Here is a 10,000-nt window from a genome sequence, read left to right on the forward strand (position 1 = left end):
TTGAAAATTGGCCTTTATCTGCCCTAACCCTCTAACATTCCACTGTATCTTAATGAAACGAAGGTTCTGTTCCTTCTGCCCAGGGCTTCTGATAAGTGTTTGCAGACTATGTAAACTTCTGAATAATAACTTTCAGTAAGGCAGAAGTCTTCAACATCTTAGTATCATTTTGTGCAGTATTATTCTGCTCTTCAAGATAATGTGTTATCAATACTTCATAAGATAACGGAGGCCAGAGAATGGATGAAATTCATAGCTGCTTTCAAACTGCTCCCTTTCTTAGGGTGTGGGTCACAGATCACGCAGCTGTCAGCCAATAGATAATCTTGATGACTAAAATGAAGCCAACAGAGAAAAGAGTGCCTTACGTCTAAAACGCTCAGGAAAGACAGTAAATTAAAGCCAAAAAAATTAGGGAGCAAAAAGACTGTAGGTTTGTTTACCACAAAAACAACAACAAAAAGTGCCATCTTTATCTGTTTGTGGAATTTCCCTCATCACCTCAGGAAGTGAAAACTTACTTGTTCTTTTTTCAAAAATGATGTGATTGTTTAATCTGTGTCACCTGTTACTTGAGGTAAAACAAGGAAGAAGAATGTTTTGGCCTCTCTTTCCAGAGAAGGAGGGAGGTCCATGGAAACCACTGAACCAAGTGGATGTCTAAAATGAAAGCCCTTTTGTGACTAAGATGAGTTCAGAAGTGCACTGTGACTGTCTGACTTTTGCCACATCCAGGCTTAGGCCACCAAGCGGCCAGGGTCAGCAAATTCCACTACCTGAAAGTAAGGCCACAGGAAAGGGGAGTTGGGGCCTGAGAAAAAGCAGATGAAGCATGGTAGGGAGATCTCTCTCTGCCCCTCCCTCTCTCTTCCTCCCCCCCCCCCCCAGAAGAGTTGCTCTAAAGGGAAGGACGGGAGGAAAGGGAAGGGTGGTCATTGAACTACTTTTAGAGCAAGCTTGCAGATCAGCGTTGTGGCATCCAAACAGAGCAGTGTCTGTGACAACCAGACTGTTCCGAGTCTGGTTCATCCTGCTCATGCGAACTTGCTGCCCCACTATTTGTTTACGTGCTGGTTGGGTAGCAAAAACAGGGAAATGCAGGGTGAAATCCACTGTGGGAAGACCCAGCCATATGTCTTGTCATCCAAACCCCAATTATTTAAACGTTCTGAAGTTTAAGACATCCATCCGTGCATTATTCTTTCTCTTATTTCTGAATCATGACATTATTCTCTCTAGTTCATTGACCTTGATTGCCGTTGACATCAGCATAAGCTTTGGAACACCTTTCTAAAGCAAGGCTTGATACCGATTTGGCCTATTAGTTGTAAAGCGTGCCCCCACAACACCTACTGTAGCTCCTGTGCTACGGCAGGAAATTTGGGCCAGGCAGACCATGAATGTGACTCAGTTGTTCCGGCCAAAAATGGGATGGAAACAATTTTTTATAGATGCTTGGTGATTATTAGGTATAAAAAAATATATCAGTCAGTGAAAAAAATAATATATCCTGCCTTTAAGCACTGATATTGGATAATTGTTCTGGAGATAATTCCATCACGTAGATTTTAAGTATTTGGCAAATAATCTAAATTTATTAAGCAGGCCTGAAATTTCTCTGTTCCCATTCAAGTCTTCTTTTAGGAGTTTACCAATACATGAGAATACAGCAATCTTCAATTAAACTATTACTTGTATAGAACATAAAAACATATCAGACTCCTTCCAAGTAACTTGTTACAACGTTTAAATAGTGTTCACCAGTTTGACATATGCAAAGCAGTGCCTCTCCCTGGAATATGAGTTTCAGCCAGTCTGAACCTTTGTACTTTCATAGGCTGGTGAGCAGTCTAAACATATAAATATATAGCCATTCAAAGTGCAAACACTTCTAAGTTTAAAACTCTGTAGAGTTCTTTTACAAGAGTCCACTTTTTCGTGTACCTTTAAAAACATTTACCCACTTTATTCTTTTGTGTCTTTGAAGAGAAAAAAAATTAATAAAGTTGTAGGACCCTTTTGAATTTAGAAAATGTTGGCAATGTTGGAAAGAAAGACATTCAGCATTTCAAAGTTCTGGTGGGGAAGAAAAAAAAGATTCTGAATAAAACAATTTTATGTGATTTTGCAGGTGGTTTGAGCTATCATTTTATATGTACGTTTGTACCACTGCTCATTGGAATGTTCATATAATACTGACCTAATTATGCATAGAAAAAGATAAGCCATTTACTTGATTCATTTCTTCTTTTTAAATCAAGAAAGGAACAAAAAGGCTCCTATTTTCTGAAAGAAATTGTTCGCTTTTATTGCAGAAAAGTAGCAGCTTGTGCAGAGCTAGAACTGTAACAATTTTATATTCCAAAGGTTTTGTGTGTATTCGGTTAGTTACAGTAATTATACCCAATAACTGACAGCCAAAATCACGTAGGAGAAAGCAAAGGCTGTTTTCTCACACAGGCCCTGCTGCAGAACATCTGCTGAGAGATTTGCATATTAATTAACCCATATTAACTCTAATTATTCTGGGAAATTATCAAATAAATTGAATTTTCTAATTTTAACCTTTCTTTTACTTGACGCGTGTCGAGGCTGAGAGGACGCACCAGGCCGTCTCACCTGGGCAATGAGCAAAAGATCTTTTCTCCCCCTTTTGCTCCTTTAGACCTGGGGCAGCCTGGGGAGCTTTTGTGTGCCTTGTGCTTTTTTGGCTTCTGTGCTTGGTAGGGTCTCCGTGCATTTGTTGAGAGAGGGAACATGTGCGCCTGTGAGCACAGATGGTGGATTTATACAGGGGTGAGGAAAGGTGGTACCTCAGAACAGTTGAGCAAACCTTAAGTTGTGTTTTTTTTGTTTTTTTTTTTTCCTTCCTCCCAGCCTGTTGTTTAGGCCTGAGCAAATAAATGGGAGTTTAATTCAATTAGAGCCTGGCTTTAGTCAGTGCCTCATGACAGAAATTATTCAATATTTTTCCCCTCACATTGTTTGGTTTACACATCACTGACTCCCTTCCTTTTGTACTCTGTTTAGAGTGGCCATAATGTGTTGAGCTTTTGTGTCTGCCATGTCACTGTCCCTTTCACCGTTGTCTGGTTTTGTCAATTGTGAGGTGCAATGACGCTATTTTGAAAACAGGCTCCTAGGAAGGGTGTTGCTATGTGAGGAGGGGTGGCTGCACTTTTAAAGATACTACAGAGTAAATAATTTCACTAGGGCTCACAGCTCTGAATCTACTGCTAATCCCAAAGAGAAATCCTTTGGGTAGAGAAATGAAGTTTAACTGGCTTTCTCAGGTATCAGATGGCTCATAAAAACTAAGGTTTCAAAGATGAATGGACTCAATTGCGTGATCCCCGTTAGGCGTTTCTGTGGAGCGAGAGGCAGGATTCACCGAGATTAGGATGTTCTGCATGTGGCTAAGTTTGCCATGACCACTACTTCAAGCCATAGCAATCCCAAGAAAGATACTGATAAATCTCTAGCACCCGAAGTAGCTGTTCTAACAGCCTTATATAGAGCCGTGCGTCCCTTAAAAACCTGTGGCTCTATATTCACCCCCCCACCATGGTTCTCCCCACCCACTGACATCTATTAAGGTGATCCACACCCTTTGCCACCTTCAAGAGAATTGTGTTTGCAAGAGCTCTTCTTTCCCACTATTGGAGCTGGTGGGCTAGAAGCACTGCAGCACCTCCACATAATGTTACTCAGATCCAAGGATTGCTATGACATCTATAAAGTGCTGAAACCATCCAAGTTACCAAACTAGTCTGTTGGACTGACAGATATTTGGAAGCAATTATTTTTATGGATAGGCTAGAACTACAGTCTCCTTTTCCATACAAGCATGGAAAGTCTTTTGCAGGAGAAATATTTCTTTAAAAGACAAGCTTTTGCTTCTTCAGAAGAAGGTATGGGTTCCTGTTTAAGTTTTGGGAGAAAGAAGGTTTAATTTTGTAGGACAATGAGAGCTGAAAGTGTATTTTAGTTAGTATCTACATCTTAGAAAAACGTACAGTTACAGATGAGGCTTAGGGGTGGAGCAACTATAAAACAATCAGAGAAAATTGTTACAGTTTTTCTACTTCATGTTTATTTTTTACAAAACATTCCAACGTACCCTGGCAGTTACTGACTTTACACCTTTTATGGGCTTTGAAAGTTGTGTAACCTTTTCAGAGGAAGGTGATAGACACAATATCTATTTACACAAGGACACATTTCCCCTTTCTTTATATTCAGTTTATTCAAGGTTTTATTTCCAAGGTCTTATTACTATAAAACTTAAAGCTAGACAAGGTCTGCCCTCATGTCAGATAAAAAAATTCCAAAACAATTTTGATGGCTCAGAAGCTTATTATTTCATACTTCTGGGTCCTAAATAAATTACAGTTATTTTCACATTCCTCTTGAATATCCTTCAGGCATGATAATAAGCATATTTTTCTGTATAGTTTCGTAATACTTTCTTTTTGACGGTGGGTATAAAGCAAGTTGCTGAATGATCATGGATTTTGATAATTAGAGAGTCTTCCCAAATCTTTTCTCTCCTTCGGACATATTGTTGGGAGACACATATTCTCTTGATGTATTTAATAAAGCATTATGGAATTGTTGGCAAATAGATGTACAATGCAAATAGAAATATTTGTGTATAGCTGTTGTTTGGGGGCCTTTCCTCAATATACCATCACACTGGGCTTGCTGAGGAAGGTGTTGTTAGGCTTTTCTTTAGCCTTCAAAGGGAATTATTGACTCGTGTTCTGAAGTACGGTTTAGCTAAATACTATATCCTTAGAGTGTCAGCATATTATAGATGTAGACAGAAAGTAAAGCTGAGAAAATTTCTAAGGGATAGAAGCTACAACCTCAAAAACTCAGTAAAAAGAGAGGCAAGGGGCATGTGTATTTAAACATCAGTACAATGACTAGTTTCCTTTGGTAGGAGTTAAGTAAGGTAATCAAAACCACTATGAGTTCTAGATATAGAGGAAAACCCTAATATGTTTACCTTTGTAAAACAATAAACAGCTATTAAGTCTTTGAGTAAGCAAAATTTCACTTAGAACACTGTGACCCAGGATTATGGTATCTTCCTGAAAGATAACAGAGTTTAAAAAAAAAAAAAGAAGACGAAGAAGAAGAAGAAGAAAAAGAAGAAAAAGAAAGAAAGAAAGATAAATGAATTTACTGTTGTGAATTCTCTGACCAATATCTGTTTTTATGATAGTTTGGGGAAGGGAGGATCCTTACTTTTATTCTTATTTGCCATTATTTTTATACTTCTTATATTAAGGAAGAGGTTTCAAGGGGGAAAGTACATAACTAAGATGTTATTACCTGCATGTGGGAGCTTATCCAGAGCCCCAGCAAATTTATGGTAATTTTAACCTTTTTTTAATCACTACCACAGTGCAACTGGAAAGCTCCTCCAGGTACAGGGAAGCTGCTAGCATTTCTAGAGGGGATGAGTGGCTGCCATCTTCCCAGGATGTTCCCACAATAGGAAGCTGAAAGACTGTCCGAACTAGCCCCTCCACATTGGAACCATGGGATTGCAGAAATTCTTCTCTCATTTCACTTAATATGCATATTTTTTACATAGCTAATCTGAAATGGAAACATTTTTATCCCTACATTCAAAACTGCTTTTGTTTTATCAGCTGACATTTTACAACTCATTAATTTATAATGCGGGTTTAATGCCTTTGAATGTTCCTGGGATAAAAAATTAAAGTGACCAAGCTAGTTTGTATAAAGGCTGACTATGGTATGTTCATAGCTGTTCTTTTATAACAGTGTTTTGTGCTGGAGAGCACGTTCCATAGGGATATTTCAAACTAGCATGATCCCTTCTTTCTACTATTAATTAATCTTGCCTCCCCAAGTGATAAAGTTATTCCCATTTTTAAATCAGGAAATTAAGGCTCATGCATTTCAGTGATACATAGTCAAATTCAGAAGCAAATTTTTGTGTGAACTTGTTTTGTTTTGTTACATCTGTCACGAGATCCTGCCCCCTCATCAAATGAGAAATTGACCCTTGAATTTAGTCCTATAATCTTCATCCATCCAAGTGCAGACGTAACAAGTTAACAGTGATCAAGAAGGGGTCTTGATGATAAATCCTCTCTGGAAAAACAAGTAACTGCATAAAAATTCTGGAAGAATTGCTGCATCCTGTCTTCAGTAACATTGTACCTGGAAATCGAACTTTGGGAGGAAAGGGGAGGAATAAAGGGCTAGTGTTCAGGTGAAGGGTCTTAGAATGTCCACGAACACTTACTACACATAAGGACATTTTAAGAAAGCAAGTAGGCCATTAGTCCATTGGCTCAAATATAAATGATCTCCAAGCATCTAAGAGATTCAGGAAACCAAATGACTCATAAAATTCCTAAGGAGTTCTTTTAAACTTTAAGCCCTATAATCAGGAGAGACATTTTTAAAATAAGGCTACATGTCTCCCTCAAGTATTAGCTGCAGGATTAAGCATACTGTTACCCATCATGGAGTTACTACTTAGGACACTTTTGCAAATTAATTTTTAAAAGAAGGGCCAACACCAAAACTGTGACTGCCATGTGTTCAAATCTTCTCTTTTTACCTATACTTAGGTTGTGGTAGGAGACAAAGACACTAGAGCAATAGTCCCATCTTTATTTTATTTTATTTTATTTCACTTTTTTAAAGATTTATTTATTTATCTGAGAGAGGGAGTGCATGATCAGGGGAAGGACAGAGGGAGAGAGAGAATCTCAAGCAGACTCCGCACTGAGTGTGGAACCAGACTCTGGGCTTGATCCCATGACCCTGAGATCATGACCTGAGCCAAATCCAAGAGTGGGACACTTAGCTGGTGGAGCCATCCAGGCACCCCTGTGGTCCCATCTTTATTTTTATTTCAGTGGATATCAGTGTTCTATACTTCACATTGTTGCCATCACACATATAAGTTTGTAGGCTCCTTCTGGCAATCTCACAGACAGGGAACATGTTGTCATTATTTTTACCCATTTGTATCAAGTTTCCTTGGATGACAGACCAAGGCCACACAGCTGGTTACATGTTGGGACTGGGATGAGAAGACAGGTCTTCAAGCTCATAATTCCGGGAACTGCCTCTTTATTTCTGTTGTTTCCAAACTATTGTGGGAAACATGGGTGTATCGTTAGATTCTGGTAGTTGATCAAATTGGTTCTTCTATAACTCAAATCAAGGGGATCCATGAAAGTAACATTCATCATAACTCAAAATTAAGCAACAATCTCTATTTTGCATTGTGAAAATCCCCAAAAGTCCCGGGGATTTTCATTTCCTTACTCTGATCATGTGGAGTTTACATGTAGATTCCATTCTTCATTGGGAATTTGTAATACTGTGTGATTTTTTGTGGCTGTCGTACGCTTGAAGACATGCTTTCTAGCACTGGCTTTGCCACCATCAGGCTGCAGGGACTTAGGAGAGTCACTGGACCTCAACTTCTTTGTCACATGTGGAGGGTTGACTTCAAGTGGCCTTTTAGCACTGCAGCTTTATGATTCTGTTTCTCCAAATAGATAGTAAGCTTCCTGAGGTGAGAATAGTGCATCCATGTGTCCTCTGGACTTACACATTGTAGGTTTATTTAATTAATGTTCGACCATCGCATTGAGAGATTTATTGGTACACTTAGCTTGAATGGACGTATAGAAAATCATTACTGACCACCTTATTAGCAACTAACTGTCTATAATCCGCATATGTAATTTTCCTTTACATCAAAAAACAAAAACAAAAACCAACTCGTGCTTCTGATGAAGATGAAGTATTACCCCTTAACGTCAGTTCTTTTTCATTTTAATACGTTAGCAACTGATATCTTGTTTGTACTCCAACTGACAGAATAACGTAGAGAAAGCATATAAGTATGAAAAGGGGTTAGTAGGTAACGTTGTATAAGGCATCTTCAAAACAACAGTTCTGGTATTTCAAATGTCAAGCTAATTATCAGCAATGTTTAAATGCTATGATAGGCCATTTTTGCAAATGCTGAAATTTTCCGGCAGGTATGGACATTATAAAAATGTCACATTTTGCTACTGTTCTGTTACATGTCACCAGAATAGAAAAATCTGGGAAAAAAAAAAAGTTATGCCAATAGACAGTAAAGAGAAACCATTATTTGTTTTGCATATGATTGTAAAATTAATTGTTATAGTGATACAATTTAGAGTATTGTTTACTTAGAAAGAAGAATAGAGAGGATTTAATATAATGCAATCTGCTGAAGTGAAAATAATGCTTATTATACATAAACTATGAAGAATTTAAATATAGGTTTTTAGTAATGCATATTCAGATATATCTTTCCAGGCCCATTTGCTATAAAGCAAATTTAAGTATCAGCTTTATACCCTTTGGTAACCCCATATTACACATACAGTTTTAGAGAAAATGAAACTTTAATATGATTCCACATAAAATGGTGAGCCATGCCAATAATTCATATGCACTTCATATGCAAATAGTTTTATCTTATCCATCAATTATCATGTAAACATGGTATCACATGGCAAATTTCCCTGTAATACAGTACAGTACCTGTATATAATTATGGGTGCATTTTGCCAATGCAACTGTTAACACAGAATTGTAATTAATTCCTCTGAAGATTACTGGGAGAGTTTTGGATACTGATGCTGTTTTTGGACATTTATTACTGCTCTTTAGTTGGCTTTTTGCTGTGCCTCAGAGACAGATGTAAAATTAGTGTCTATTTTGAGCCAGCAAACAGTACATCTTTCCTCTTGTTTATTGAATTGCAGAAAGGAATTCTTTGGGCTCCCACTTCTTTGTGGTTTTGAAGTAACTGTCTGTTTTTCTGCCAGCCATGTAGCTCCAATACATGTATAAAATCTTGCTGAGGCTCATGCAAAGGATGGCTTAGTTGACCTAATGTAAGGACGGAATAGAACTTTGGTACGTTATGTAGGCAGTTTGATGCTTTTGAATGCTGAGCAAAAAATATGTATCGTAAGTTCAGAAATAGACGATAGACTAATATATTCTGCCCAGTGACCCTCATTTAAAACCAGTATACATTAGTTATCATACAAAATCGAATCTCTTCTTTGCAGAGACAAAGCTGTGTTATTAAGATCTCTTAATGCCAATGGCGATGATGGTGGGCAAAGGATGAAAACGGGAACAAATGGGAAAATGAGCTTATTTTATGCCACAATGTAAAGGGGGGTAAACCCACCCTCTATTGGCCAAAATAAGAATATTTTGTGGTGAAAATTTCTCCAGTAATTACACGAGGACATCCACTGACTGGACTCGAGAGAAAAATTTAAAGGAAAATCCCGAGGATTTAGAAATGGGGAGGACTAAGTGAGGAGCAGGAAGGACGAGGTCCATATTAAGGGGTTTAATTCTGATTGTCCGAAGGTCAGCCAAAAAGAGCAGGGTGAAAGGATCTACTCTGAATTCAGATACAAAAAACTAACTTTGCTATGAATGGTTTTACCTGGATTTAGAAAAAGAAAGGGGGGGGTTGTTGGGAGTAGGATCCCAACACAATGGCTATGGGAATGGATATCCTAGTTAAAACAGCTCTGGAAAAGATGGCATACTGCTTCTGTAAGTGAACTTGACAGCAGTTATTTATTTAGTTTAAAAGTATTTACTACTATTTGTGAGCGAGAACCCTAAAGGTTGTGAAGTATTGTTGGCCTGTGAAGGTGATGGATGCTGTACTTCTGACCCTATATGGTGAGACATGACTTCATTGTTTGTTTAGATTGTTCTGATATTTGGGACTCCTCAAGGGCTGTTCATAAATCATTTATCTCTCTCTCCTTCTCTCTCTCTCTCTCTCTTTTTTTTTACACAAGAAAATATTTCAATTGTATTGCTGCAGGAACACTCACGTGTCACACGGGATATTGTGGTCCATGCAGAAAAAGACCTTAAAAGGCATGGTTTTTTTTTTTTTTTTTTCCAGGATAAAGGCCTT

General features: G+C 38.0%; 1 protein-coding gene across 3 annotated transcripts in view; it reads left to right on the forward strand.

Moving 5' to 3' along the window:
• Positions 1-10,000, forward strand: part of LOC111144776 (zinc finger E-box binding homeobox 2) — a 134,704-nt gene that overhangs the window by 77,206 nt on the left and 47,498 nt on the right. The gene's annotated exons all lie outside the window — the stretch shown is intronic.

The sequence above is a fragment of the Enhydra lutris genome, unplaced genomic scaffold, assembly GCF_002288905.1.
Source record: "Enhydra lutris kenyoni isolate GAN:26980312 unplaced genomic scaffold, ASM228890v2 scaffoldscaffold1, whole genome shotgun sequence".
NCBI classification, from domain to species: domain Eukaryota; kingdom Metazoa; phylum Chordata; class Mammalia; order Carnivora; family Mustelidae; genus Enhydra; species Enhydra lutris.